General features: G+C 38.1%; 1 protein-coding gene across 2 annotated transcripts in view; it reads right to left on the minus strand.

The window, feature by feature from the left end:
• Positions 1–15,256, minus strand: part of LOC120368618 (centromere protein P) — a 331,679-nt gene that overhangs the window by 211,636 nt on the left and 104,787 nt on the right. The window lies entirely within an intron of this gene.

Genomic DNA, 15,256 nt, shown 5'->3' on the forward strand with positions numbered 1-15,256 from the left:
TTATTTTCTTTGTTATAAATATAATAATTGGAGATATACCTGTCTCCTAGTACTGGAAGGGACCTTGAAAGGTCATCGAGTCCAGCCCCCTGCCTTCACTAGCAGGACCAAGTACTGATTTTTGCCCCAGATTCCTAAGTGGCCCCCTCAAGGATTGAACTCACAAACCTAGGTTTAGCAGGCCAATGCTCAAACCACTGAGCTATCCCTCCCCCTGTTGGGCCTGTCTTGTAGGAGGTGACTTCTGGGTATTCGTCTGGCTCTGTCAATCTGTTTTTTCACTTCAGCAGGTGGGTATTTAGGGCTACAACAGTGGCTCTCAAACTTTTTACTAGTGACCCCTTTCACACAGCAAGTCTCTGAGTGCGACCCCCCTCCCATATAAATTAAAAACACTTCTAAATATATTTAACACCATTATAAATGCTGGAGGCAAAGTGGGGTTTGGGGCGGAGGTTGACAGATTGCGACCCCACATGTAATAACTTCGCAACCCCCTGAGGTGTCCCAACCCCCAGTCTGAGAACTCCTGGGCTACACAGAGCTCTTCCTCAGGTCTGGGAGAGGTATTCAGTGACACAGCTAAAAACAAGATGGAACAGATAGTTTAGCATAAGTAGTTAGCGCATATTCAAGGAACCATTCAAGGTGAAGGTGAATGTTCCATTAAATTATGTGCTAACTACATGTGCTAAACTCTGTGTTCCATCTTGTTTTTATCTGTGACACTTGGAGTACCTTTCCCAGACCTGAGGAAGAGTTCTGTGTAGCTCCAAAGCTTGTGTCTCTCACCAACAGGAGTTGGTCCAATAAAAGATATTACCTCACCCACCTTGTCTCTCTAATATGCTGGGACCAACATGGCTACAATAACACTCCCTTTTTGTAAGTCAGCGATATTACTAATTTAACTTTTTAGTTTGAAAAAAAAAAAGAGAAAACTGCTGGGGACAGACCATTTATATATTAATATGATCAGCAATTACTCTTAAAGATGACATTGCTATTGATCTGATAAACTGCAAGGGATATTACAATACAAGAAAAATGCATAAAGTGTTTTAGGCTTAATTGTCATTGACCAAAGCCATGCTTTCATACTTCCCTCACAGTGATATTTCCTTGTAGGGTAAGTATTGTTTGCTGAAGAGGAAGTTTTTCACAGTCAGTTACGAGATTTCCACACGGAAGGACTATGGAATAATTTCAAATGATAAACCCTGCCAATCTGTGAATAATTTAAAACAATATACCATGTAGTTTGTAAGTTGTCGGTCTACTAGCATTTAGCAGACAGAACTTTAGAATTTCACTATAATGTAGTTTGCTATTTTGAATACTGATGTTTTTAAATATTTACATCCTCAGCTGCTACATACAATTAAGAGTACAAGTATTTTTCCATATTTTTTCCTCTGATTACTCATATTTTTCCCTATTGTTCTTCCTCCTATTACCCTTAGCATCACAAAGTTTTTTGTAGCATAAAGGAGACACTGCATCTATAAAATTATTCTAACAAAATTGGAAAGGGAAGAAAGTAAATTTTTAATTAATAACTTTATAGTTATTTATTACACTAATGCATAAGCTAACGCAGAAACATAACACTTTGTTTCCCATATTTACTAACGGTATAACTTTTTCCTATCCCAGTGAAGAACAAAAGCATGTAATATGCTCACTGCTACTGAATGCAGTGGATCTTTGTCCAGAAGGCAGGAAAAAGGGGAGTGGGACAAGACGAAGGACCTACCTGAGCAGAGCAGAGCCAAGCCAAGGGGCAGGAATGGCCCAAAGTGGTTTGCTGCCCAAGGTGGAAAACATTTATGCAACCCTCCCCCTGGTCTAAGCAGCTAAGCGATGCATGCATGCATATATAAATAATAAAATAAAATAAACAGAAACAGAAACAGCCAGCTAACCAGCCTAGAAATGACCCAGCCAAAGGAGGAACAGAAAGTGCTCAAACAAGGTGGGGGACGTGGAGGTATTTATACATTGTGCATTCTGGAAGGAACGCTTTCATAAGTCAGCAGCACCCTCTAACACCCATGGATCAAAGGAAGACTACTTTTTTATGATCTGCAGTAGGCAATGCCCTAATTGCCTCTCGATTTAGTCCTGAGTGGAGCGCAGGATCTGGTCCAACAAGTAACTATAACAGGACCGCTTGGAAATAGTGACCATAATATAACATTTAACATTTCTGTGAAGAGGGAAGAACACCTCAGCAGCCCAACACTGTGGCATTTAATTTCAGAAAGGGGAACTATGCAAAAATGAGGAGGTTAGTTAAACAGAAATTAACAGGTATAGTAACTAGAGTGAAATCCCTGCAAGCTGCATGGACACTTTTCAAAGACACCATAATAAAGGCCCAACTTAAATGTATACCCCAAATTAAAAAACACAGTAAAAGAACTAAAAAAGAGCCACCATGGCTTAACAACCATGTAAAAGAAGCAGTGAGAGATAAAAAGGCATCTTTTAAAAAGTGGAAGTCAAATCCTAGCGAGGTAAATAGAAAGGAGCATAAACACTGTCAACCAAATTAAGTGTAAAAATATATTAAGAAAAGCCGAAAAGGAGTTTGAAGAACAGCTAGACAAAAACTCAAAAGGTAATAACAAAATGTTTTTTAAGTATATCAGAAGCAGGAAGCCTGCTAAACAACCAGTGGGGCCCCTGGACGATCGAGATACAAAAGGAGCACTTAAAGACGATAAAGTCATTGCAGAGAAACTAAATGAATTCTTTGCTTCAGTCTTCACGGCTGAGGATGTTAGGGAGATTCCCAAACCTGAGACATCCTTTGTAGGTGACAAATCTGAGGAATTGTCACAAATTGAAGGTCACTAGAGGAGGTTTTGGAATTAATTGATAAACTTAACAGTAACAAGTCACCGGGACCAGATGGCATTCACCCAAGAGTTCTGAAAGAACTCAAATGTGAAATTGCGGAACTAGTAACTATTGTTTGTGACCTGTCCTTTAAATCAGCTTCTGTACCCAATGACTGGAAGATAGCTAATGTAATGCCAATATTTAAAAAGGGCTCTAGAGGTGATCCCAGCAATTACACACTGGTAAGTTTAACGTCAGTACCAGGCAAATTAGTTGAAACAATAGTAAAGAATAAAATTGTCAGACACATAGAAGAACATAAATTGTTGGGCAAATGTCAACATGGTTTCTGTAAAAGGAAATCACGTCTTAATCTATTAGAGTTCTTTGAAGGGGTCAACAAACATGTGGACAAGGGGGATCAAGTGGACACAGCGTACTTAGATTTTCAGAAAGCCTTTGACAATGTCCCTCACCAAAGATTCTTACGTAAATTAAGTTGTCATGGGATAAGAGGGAAGATCCTTTCATGGACTGAGAACTGGTTAAAAGACAGGGAACAAAGGGTACGAATAAATGGTAAATTCTCAGAATGGAGAGGGGTAACTAGTGGTGTTCCCCAAGGGTCAGTCCTAGGACCAATCCTATTCAACTTATTCATAAATGATCTGGAGAAAGGGGTAAACAGTGAGGTGGCAAAGTTTGCAGATGATACTAAACTGCTCAAGATAGTTAAGACCAAAGCAGACTGTGAAGAACTTCAAAAACATCTCACAAAACTAAGTGATTGGGCAACAAAATGGCAAATGAAATTTAATGTGGATAAATGTAAAGTAATGCACATTGGAAAAAATAACCCCAACTATACATAAAATATGATGAGGGCTAATTTAGCTAAAACTAATGAGTAAAGAGATCTTGGCGTCATCATGGATAGTTCTCTGAAGACGTCCACGCAGTGTGCAGCGGCAGTCAAAAAAGCAAACAGGATGTTAGGAATCATTAAAAAAGGGATAGAGAATAAGACGGAGAATATCTTATTGCCCTTATATAAATCCATGGTACAACCACATCTTGAATACTGCGTACAGATGTGGTCTCCTCATCTCAAAAAAGATATACTGGCATCTGAAAAGGTTCAGAGAAGGTCAACTAAAATGTGCCTTTTGGAAAAAAGCTTCATCCTGAAACATGACTCTACCTCATTTTGTTTAATTTTGGGAAGAGTGCCAGCATTACCAGAGAAGGAAAAGGGATGTTTTAAAAAACTTTAATTATTCATAGGGGAGGCTGTCTGTAAACTGTGCAGTTTCACTAGTATACACATTTTATTTCTTAAATGGCCAATTTACTAGACTATGGAATGTCCATTTCCAGTTGGGGAATGTAAGAATTTAGGTTGATACTGGGCAAAGCTCTCAAATCACCACTCAATATTTAATTTCATGCAGGACAATGTTTTGTCATTGGCCTGTGTATTTATGAACAACTCATGATATCGAGTCCTATTTTTAATGCACTGCACCAGGGTTCTTCATCTTTTCAGGTTGGTGACCCCTTATTCAAATTCAAAAATTTTCATGACCTGCTTACATTCACTATAAAAGTAAGAATAAAATATGTATCTCTGATGATAATGATAAGTTTAAATAATGCAACTACTATTTCTACAACTAATGCATTTGAACTCAGAAACTTTGAAGGTTATGGCAACCCAAAAGTTATCCTAGAAATTTTATTTTATTTCTCTAAGAATTAAATTAAATTTTTCCAATACCTCACTACCCCATTTATTGTCTTTGTGCAGCCTACAGTTCAGAAGCACCACACTAGATTCTGAATTGCCTCTGAATCTATTTATCTGCAGCTATTTGTCTTTGGGCACTTTGGTTTGGCTAAGAATTTAATTTTTGCCATTTGAAATTTAAAATAATAATTTAAACTTCATATGAGACATCTCCATACATATCATAACACCCAGAGAGCTGATGAGATCAACAAAAATGCATCATACACTTCCAATGCAATAGTAACAAATCTGAAACATCTATGGACATATTAAACTATATCAGACAATTTTTAAATCACACTGTTTCAAGCTTAAATATCCTGTGCATATGGAGACTAGTCAAGCTTCAACAACTGTGCTTTAACCATGCTTTAACAAAAAATCTTTATGTCCAAGAAAACTAAATAAAAAAATTTCACTACTATGCTGTCTTTTAAAGCTCCTAACATGGAAATAAGTCCGTAGAAAACTAAAACAAAAACATCTGCTGTAAGATTGCTTTTTCAAAACCAGATGCTCATTGCTGCAAATTGGTACTGTCATTGCCAAAAAAGTTAAATCATCCCCACCCTTTCATTCAAACAGCTTCAATCTTGCATATTTTAACGTCTGCAAATCTGAAATTTAATCTTTGCCTGTGAAACAAAATGACTTATAAATTAAGAGAGCAAAAGCAAATGTTGAACAGTGAAACAATGTACATAATATACACTAACAGTTTCCTAAAGTTATTAATCCTAGACATATACCTATCTTCTAAATTGAACTCTGTTCTCAGAATTTAAGAAAGTGTTGTTTGTTAGGAAGGATGTGGTATAGCATGACCCCTTGGGGAACCAAAGCTCTCACAGAGAATTCTCTAAGTGTAGTTTTTTGTATTAGTGGTGTTACTGAGCTTCTATTCTTCATGAGCCTTTGTCCATTTTGGGATTAACTTTCTAGCTCTCAAATCTCAGTGCAGTTAGGCTTGCTATCAGCACACATACTGGAGAATTTACAAAATCCCTACATGTTAAAAGTTATAGTTTAAAAACAGATCTGGAAAAAACAAACCAAAACACAATCTATGAAAAGGATGGTAACAAATATCACACCTTACATTTAACATCTGGATAAAGCTGGACTTCACAGCTTCTTAAAAACATCAACTTTAGAAAGAATGGACCAGAGCAGGGACTGACTGGGAGTCTCAGCTCTGTACCAATCATTTCTCCAGCCAATTGGTGGTCTAATACAGGTCACGGATATGGGAGAACTTCCTCTAATGCTGCTACAAATGCTGCTCAAAATGGCTAATGGGAGAAGATGAATGTGCCGATCGAGGCCACATGAACTGAGCCCTCCCCGCAGGTCTGGGGCACCGTTTAGCCCTCCCTGCAGGTCTGAGACAGTGGGAGAAGCTTCAGACCCCACTTCTTTCCCCCTAGTCAGCCTGCAGTCGAACGAGATAACCCACTGAGCATGGGACTCCGCTCCAACCCTGCTCAATTCTTCAGCTAAGCAGCAGATGCAGTGTAAATACAAGTATCAGAGGGGTAGCCGTGTTAGTCTGGATCTGTAAAAGCAGCAAAGAGCCCTGTGGCACCTTATAGACTAACAGACGTATTGGAGCATGAGCTTTCGTGGGTGAATATCCACTTCGTTGGATGCATGTAGTGGAAATTTCCAGAGGCAGGTATAAATATGCAAGCAAGAGTGAGTCAGGCTAGAGATAACGAGGTTAGTTCAATCAGGGAGGATCAGGCCCTCTTCTAGTAGTTGAGGTGTGAACACCAAGGGAGGAGAAACTGCTTTTGTAGTTGGCTAGCCATTCACAGTCTTTGTTTAACTCTGAGCTGATGGTGTCAAATTTGCAGATGAACTGAAGCTCAGCAGTTTCTCTTTGAAAAGATAATGAGGTTAGTTCAATCAGGGAGGATGAGGCCCTCTTCTAGCAGTTGAGGTGTGAACACCAAGGGAGGAGAAACAGCTCAGAGCTTCAGTTCATCTGCAAATTTGACACCATCAGCTCAGGATTTGGCAGGTTGCAAAACTCCATCCAATAAAGGCAAAATAATGCTGCTTCTGGAGTATGAACCCAAGAGGTCCAAAACTGGGTGTGAAGTCTCCTCCACAGCTATTGATGGCATGGCTACAATCTGTTCTGTCAGTTGATGAAAAAGAACTATATCCTCTGAAGGGGACAGAACCATTGAGAACCTCACAATGCAATCTGCGAGGTCTGACCCTCAAACTCCAGGTGTGTTTCTTATGTATGTTCTATCAACATTGGTTTCTCCTCTTCTGACAATGTACCTGGAATATCAGGAGATCTATCTTTGTCTTACATCCTATCGTTCAATACAACATCTTTGGATCTGGAGGCTGAAACACCTCTCTTATGGTGATGGAGATAGGTTTTTTTTGGCTAGGCTTGTATGTCATGGGAGTGCCCTGCAGAGAGTCAATAAGGCCATTTTATCCACAGTGGAACCTGCCATTTTGGTCAGAATGCCTTATTCAGACCCTGGTGATAAAATTTTTGTTGATAAGGATCCTCCTCATACTGTCTCCTTATCAAAGGTCTTCCCTTATGGTGTGGTTCCTGATCTGGCTCTTGCTATAAAGTCTTTCCTCATGATCAGTTCCTTAAATTGTTCCAGAGGACATGGCATTAAGGAACACTTGCCCCATGGATTAGCTTTGGATACAGAGGCTTACAATATCAAGCAATCTCTGCTCTTGGTCTTGGGATCAATAGATTTCAGATTAGAGGTAGAAAGTTGGCACTGCAGGGAGTGGCATTATTTTCTCATAAGTATAAAGCAGGATCCCTTTAAGGCTGAAGGTTCAGAACTCTGTGGCTTGAAATTATTCTTCAGTCTTTCCCATACACAGATTCCAATGCCAAATTGGTAGAGGGGATGCCTTTCCTGTTCAAGTATGTTGATCCTTCCAAGAGAGTTCCCCATAGTATTACCCCCAACAGTTGTTTTATTTTGCCCCTTTCTGGGATCATGAGCTGCCTACCCATTCTTAGAAGATTCATTCCCATCTCTATACAGAAGCCCATTGCCTCTTCATATGAGCCATATATACTCTATAGAGAAGGGGAACTCCTGGGGCGTATATGCTCAGAATACAGGCTAGAGAAGGAAAATGGGTATAAATGGGTACAAGTAGTATCAAAGACATTCTTTTTGGGCTTACATCAAAATCAGGGCCCATCCCATCCCTGATTGATCTACCTTACTTCTTTAGGTAGTTATGATATCCAAGATATAGAGAAACAAGTTGTTCAATGAAGTTTCTCAGGGTGGTTATATGTGAGTATTTTGCAGAGTACAGACCTCTGCTGTGTCAAATCAGCAGTTTCTGAGTTCACAAAAAACTAAACAGTAAATAACCCCCAATACAATATGTAATACTAAAAAAGAACTTCTTTGTGTTTGAGAGTTCATATCAGAATACAGACTGAAAATCTAACCAACTCTCATGATTTGAATAGAGAAAGTCAATAAGTCCACATTTCATGTATTACAATCATTGTGACCTAAACTCAAGCCAAAGGTGATTTAGGAAAATAAGTCACCTTCAAGCCAACGCTAAGTTTCAGCTCGAAGTACATCGTTTTCTATTTCTTTGCAATCTGACTATAAAATAAATTAGTAATAAAAATTTTCATGGAATTGAAATTAATTGTAATAAAATTAGCAAATTTGTGTAGGAAACACTAGATTGCAGCCTAATTGTATTGGACTTTCCAAACAGTAAACAAACAGAAAAAAAGGGAAAGAAGTGTTCAGCATGATCACTGAAACAGCTTTCGGTACATGGTGTTAAATTTAATCCCCTCTTCACTCTTCATGTTAAGGAAATTCCTACCTCACCTCAAACCAAAAATAAAGAGAGAACAAGATCAAACCACATAAACTTGACCAGGGTCACAAAATATAGCCTTATTTGTATCCAAGATAGTTTGTGCAACAAAAAGGAACACACAATTTTAATCTACCCTGCAATCTTCTATAGCAAATTACACTTCAAGTGCAGTGCTTTACTACAATTCAAAACGACACAGTCCTTCCCCATTGTAGATTTTAAGAGCATCATATCAGATCTTGAGTATTTTATCTCTAGAGGATTTGCAACACGACCATTGTCTGGGAACTAGAGAAAAATTTTATCAGGTATGGAATTATAATTTAAATTGCATGCCTTCAAAGTAATTTGAATATATCTTTACATGGAGCGTGTTTCAAGTGTGCGTATGTGCTTCATTTGGCTTTGGTAATAAAGTGCAGCTACTCCATCAATCCATCATATTCATAGACTTGCATCAAAAACAAACTTTTAAACAACAAAAAACAATTTACAAACTGGATCAATAAAATATTTAAATTGAATTATTTTTTATTATTCACAAATTCAACCCCTCAGATTTTTTTTATAAGATTTGAAGTACCCATGTAGTTCACCATAATCTTTGGCAACTAATGTAGTACAGTGACTGTGCTTCTAATAGTTATAGCATATTTAATAATAAAGTACATAGGATTTATAATTTTTCTTCTTGCAAGCTTCCTTTTTCAGTTCAGTTTTTCTAATATACATAGCTTCTTTATGATATTTCCAGTGTTGATAACTTTCACGATTTTATCATGATTAAAAAAAAATAAAATTATGTAAGTCCCCAATAATGGAATCATGATAATGCATGAAAGCCTCATCTTAATTTTTTTTTTAAATGTCTACCCCTCTTGGTTGTAAAGAAAAGCTTGAAAACATGAAACAAGTGCACTCTAAAGGCTCAAAAGTCAGAAAGTAAGTAAAAATAACATTTAAAAAAATTTTTAAATGTTCATTATTTTGAAGTCAGTCTCATGATTTGGGGGCTAGAGTCATTTTTTGACTGCTTGGGGTTGGTAGTAATGTAGTTCTCTCATCAAACTAAAAGCAAAATGAAGTGCCTCATTAGAACTATCTAATGCAATAAAACAATTGCGGTGATTTATCCAGAACGACTTTCATCATTCACCCTAAAAAAAACAAAAAATAAAGTAACTAAGTGTGCCCCTTTCTTAAGGTGCACTTTTGGTTCATATCACAGTTATTATTATCTGCTTTGTCTAGATGAAATTAGAAATCAAATAATCATCAACTATCAGCAAAGAAAGATAATCTAACACTGTGATGTACCAATACTCAACCTGCCCATTTTCCATAAATAATACCTTCAGTTATCCAAAAGCAAGTGCTTATTTCTCAGCTTTTATCTGTTTCATAGAAATATTTTAGCTATTCTTACACAATGTATAAAAGTGTTTTTAAATTTTTTTTTAAATTGTTTTCAGCCTTAAAGGCACATTGTAAAGCTGGGTAAAATATCAGCTGAACACTGGAAGCACTTCATAGCAGGATGTTTTCTGTGTAAAGAAAACATACGAGTCATTCTAAGAAATCACTTAAACACTACAGGAGTAAAGATATGTGAGAGGCCCTCCTCATAACAGGAGAAAAGCTGAGGAAGGACAGAGAAAGGGATGTGGGATTAACTTTATTCCACCCAGCAGCTGCAGTGAGCGTAGAGAGAATGAACTAGACTTCCCTCCTCCTGAAGACCAGGCAGAAAAGGAAAAGGTAAAAAGACTGCCAGCAACTGATTTGGGTGAGAGGAGCACTAAAGAAAAAAGGCTAAATGTAACCAAATATTGTATTGGAAATCCTTAACATTAGTAAGTGGGGGGGGCGGAGAAGGAAGCAAAGACAGCATGCAGGTGGGTACAGAGTGGTGACTATTACACTGTCAGTAAGGTCTCATGAATGTAACCTGTCACCTCAAGACTGTGGGACTTTGTCTGGATTGGTGGGAAGAGAGTAGCGGGTGTTTAAGGGTCCCCTCTCCCAACTCCAAAAGGGACACGCTGAGAGGGGAGAAAGATATCATCTGAACTGGTGGGCAAGCTGGCAGGATTCAGGTAAGCCACTGAAAACTGTACATCAGGGAGAGGGTATATGAACCATACACCTCCAGCCTGAGACCCCTTTCACACCATGATCCCATCCAGGGATCAAAGAAGGACTAATTTTTTTTTGGTCTGCAGTGAGCACTGCTCTAGTTTCCTTTTTTGGTACCAGGAAGGAAATGTTCCATCGCATATGTTAGGATGGGGTGGGGTTTTTTGCCTTCCCCATAGCAGCGCAGGCTCCCAGTGGGGTAGGTCAGGAGGGAAGGTTCAAATTGTCACAATAAAGCATCAGGTGTCCAACGCAAGTACTCATTCTGTACATGGTCTGGTTCCCTGATAAACCAGAATTGGAAGTGGACTTCAGGGAAGGCATCCCCTAAAAAAGCTGTGGAATGGCGTTGAGGTTCCTAATGTCTGTTATAGCAAGAAAACAACCCCATTTCCACAGCCCCTTAACCCTCATACAAGAGAAGGGCAATGGGGTCCCAGTGATGGAAGAGCAGCCTTTCACTGGATCAAAATAATTAGGGAAGCAATCATAAACTGCAGTGTACTAATTATTGCTGGGTAGTTCCCAGATGAGTTAAGTAATAAAGTTGTAGCCTAATTAAACCATTATTCTTTCCACCTCTACAAGACAATCTCACTTTGGAAAAATCTGATTATCCCCATTACTGCTATCAAGAGAAGCAGAAAGACAAGAGCTTCAGGTATTTTCAGGTGGTCACATACCTAACTACTAAGCAGACCCAAACCTGTTAGCCTTTAAAAACACCACACATCAGGTATATTTAGAATGGAATGTCAATTCTCTTTCAAGCATCCATTCAATACCCCTTTAACTACGATTTGTCTCAATTTTGATAATTTATTCAACAATTGATTCATCTATATATCTGCAATATTATTGTTCAAGCAAGCACAAATGTTCATGAGTGTATGGGGTTCTCAAAATAATAGACTTTAAAGTAATTATTTGGATGCTTAGAATTTTCAAGTACTAGAGCACAGATTGAAATCTTTTAACCTGCAAGAATGTGACTTTAACTGGATAGTAGCACATTTTCTCAATTTTGAGAAGGCAACATTTTTTTCTTGACTCCACAACTTCAGCCTCCCAGGAATACGAAGAGCAACAAGAACTTTGGCTGACTTCACTACTGAAGATACAACTAACAACTAATGCCTTCTGCAACTTTTAGAAGTATCAGTTCTTCATTCTTTTTCAGACTCTGATAATACTGAATAAACCCTGAAATTATTATTGAAGTAATTATAATTATTATTAACTATGTCTGGGAAATCCTCATATTGGCTTGTGACATCAACAGTTTTTGTAACTGCTGATGTAGCTCAAAGCCTCTTTCCTGCCAAATTTATTTATTTTTTCTCTGCTTTGCCTTCCTTCCTTACTGTCAATAAAATATGGCCTAGACAAATCTTTTATTCCCGTGGTTATTTGTGTTACATTATTGCTCAGATGATTTCAGCAGGACAATAATTTATCACTATAAAAATTTAAATTAATCAACGGGAGGTAGGGAAGGACAGGAAAAAACTTTAAACTTCACAGGTGACTATACCTCAAAAAAGTAAAATCTCCTGGTAAACCGGAATAAAAATATGTTTAATTATAGTGTTTTGAGCAGTTAAATTCGTTTGGTGCATAGACTGTGGTATTTTCAGTTTTAACCAGGAATGGCATGCGATTCACCTGAGGTCGTTTTTACCAGGGCAAAATCATGGCTTCTACTGCTCTGTGAAAACCTAGTTAGTTCCAGTTCAAGACATTTTCTATTTTGAAAACTGTTTCATTAACACACTCCATATTATACTTTTTTAGTTATATATTCCAAGTGCGGTTACATAAGGCAATAGATTTAGAGATTAATTTAGGTTTGTACAAATAAAAAGTAAAACTGCAGTAGGTGTCATGCTAATATATGTAATATAATACTGAACATTGGAATGTCTGTATTAGGGCTGTTGATTAATTGCAGCTCACGCAATTAACTCAAAAATATTGCAGTTTTAATTGCGCTTTTAAACAATAGAATGCCAATTAAAATTTATTAAATATTTGTGGATGTTTTTCTACATTTTAAAATACATTGATTTAAATTACAACACAGAATACAGTGTACAGTGTTCACTTTATACTATTACAAATATTTTCACTGTAAAAATGATAAACAAAAGAAATAGTATTTTTTAACTCAACTCATACAAGTACTTAGTGCAATCTCTTTATCATGAAAGTGCAACTTACAAATGTTGAGGTTTTTTTAGTTACATAACTGCACACAAAAACAAAACAATCTATGACGTCAGAGCCTACAAGTCCATTCAGTCCTACTTCTTGTTTAGCCAGTCACTAAGACAAACAAGTTTGTTTATATTTATGGGAGATAATACTGCCCACCTCTTATTTACTGAAAGTGAGAACAGGTGTTCACATGGCACTTTTGTATCTGGCATGGCAAGGTATTTACATGCCAGATATGCTAAACATTCACATGCCCCTTCATACTTCAGCCACCATTCCAGAGAACATGCTTCTGTGCTGATGATGCTCGTTCAAAAAATAATGTGTTAATTAAATTTGTGACTGAACTCCTTGGGGGAGAATTGTATGTCTCCTGCTCTGTTTTACCTGCATTCTGCTATACATTTCATGTTACAGCTGTCTCAGATGATGACCCAGCAGATGTTGTTTGTTTTAAGAACACATTCACTGCAGATATGACAAAACGCAAAGACGGTACCAATGTGAGATTTCTAAAGACAGCTACAGCACTTGACCCAAGGTTTAAGAATCTGAAGTACCTTCCAAGATCTGGGAGGGACGAGGTGTGGGGTAGGCTTTCAGGAGTCTTAAAAGAGCAACCCTCTGATGCAGAAACTACAGAACCCAAACTACCAAAAAAAGAAAATCAACCTTCTGCTGGTAGCATCCGACTCAGATGATGACAATGAACATGCATCAGTCTGTACTGCTTTGGATCGTTATCGAGCAGATCCTGTCATCAGAATGAACACATATGCTCTGGAATGGTGGTTGAAGCATGAAGGGACATAAGAATCTTTAGAACATCTGGCATGTAAATATCTTGAGACGCCAGCTACAATAGTGCCATGTGAATGCCTGTTCTCACTTTCAGGTGACGTAAACAAGAAGCGGGCAGCATTATCTCCTGCAAATATGAACAAACTTGTTTTTCTGACCAATTGGCTGAACAAGAAGTAGGACTGAGTGGACCTGTAGGCTCTAAAGTTTTACATTGTTTTATTTTTGAATGCAGGGTTTTTTTGTACATAATTCTACATTTGTAAGTTGAACTTTCATGCTAAAGAGACTGCACTACAGTACTTCTATTAGGTGAATTGAAAAATACTATTTTGTTTTTACAGTGTAAATATTTGTAACAAAAAATAAAGTGAGCACTGTACACTTTGTATTCTGTGTTGTAATTGAAATCAATATATTTGAAAATATAGAAAACACCCCAAAATATTTAAATAAATGGTATTCTATTACTGTTTAACAGCACGATTAATCGTAATTTTTTTTAATCACCATTTTTTTAATTGCTTGACAGTCCTAGTCTGTAGCATCTGACTCTAATTAAGGCCACTCTGATGCTATAAAAGGGCTCACTCCAGTCAGGCCAAAGGAAGCAAGGGAGCCAGAGGAGAGGAAGTGCGTGCGAGGAACTGGGAGTAAGAGGCGTGCAAGAAGCTGAGTAGGCATACAGCTGGAGAAGCACAAGCATTATCAGACATCAGGAGGCAGGTCCGGTGGTGAGGACAAAAAGTGTTGGGAGGAGGCCATGGGGAAGTAGCCCAGGGAGTTGTAGCTCTCGTGCAACTGTACCAGGAGGCACTCTAGACTGCTTCAGTCCACGGGGCCCTGGGCTGGAACCCAGAGTAGAGGGCGAGGCCAGGTTCCCCCCAAACCTCCCAACTCCTGATCAAACACAGGAGGAATTGACCTGGACTGTGGCTTCTACCAGAGGGGAAGGTCTTTGGGCTGTTTCCCGACCCACAGGATGAATCTGTGAGGCAAGCAAATCCGCCAATAAGTGCAGGACCCACCAAGGTAGAGGAGGAACTTTGTCACAATATTCTAATAATAATTTTATTTTCCTCAGTTTCAAAGTTTAAACCCAAATTTACCAGTGCCCTTTCCTAAACTCCTTTTTCCTGGGAAATTGCCAACTCTGGTTTTAACCTTAAGATTTTGTTTTCAGTTGCTTATAAAATGTTGCAAGTTTTCCATCTTGGATGTCTTTTTGTTTTGTTTTGTTTTTGACTGAGGTCTTAAGGTTCAGCTGTTTCTGAGAATGAGGTTAGGGAAAGTATGTTATTTTTCCCAGGTTACATTTCTTACAACCATTTCACTAAGAAGCTATAGCAGTTCCATGCTTTGTGGGGGAGACTTGAAATTTGGAAAAGGATTGCCCTGGTGCTAGGAACATGCCTTTTGCCATCATTGTGAAAATCTGTCCAAATTTGGACAAATTTATAAACTTCTGAAGATTCTCAGCTCACACACGTGCAGTAGAAACTTTGGCAGCTACGTTTTCTTAAGATTCCATATGCACTGAGCATTCTTCATCCTCTCAGATCTTCTTCAGGAGGAATAAATGGCCAATGGCCTGAGCAGACCCCC

The sequence above is a fragment of the Mauremys reevesii genome, linkage group 7 (assembly GCF_016161935.1).
Source record: "Mauremys reevesii isolate NIE-2019 linkage group 7, ASM1616193v1, whole genome shotgun sequence".
Taxonomy (NCBI): Eukaryota; Metazoa; Chordata; order Testudines; family Geoemydidae; genus Mauremys; species Mauremys reevesii.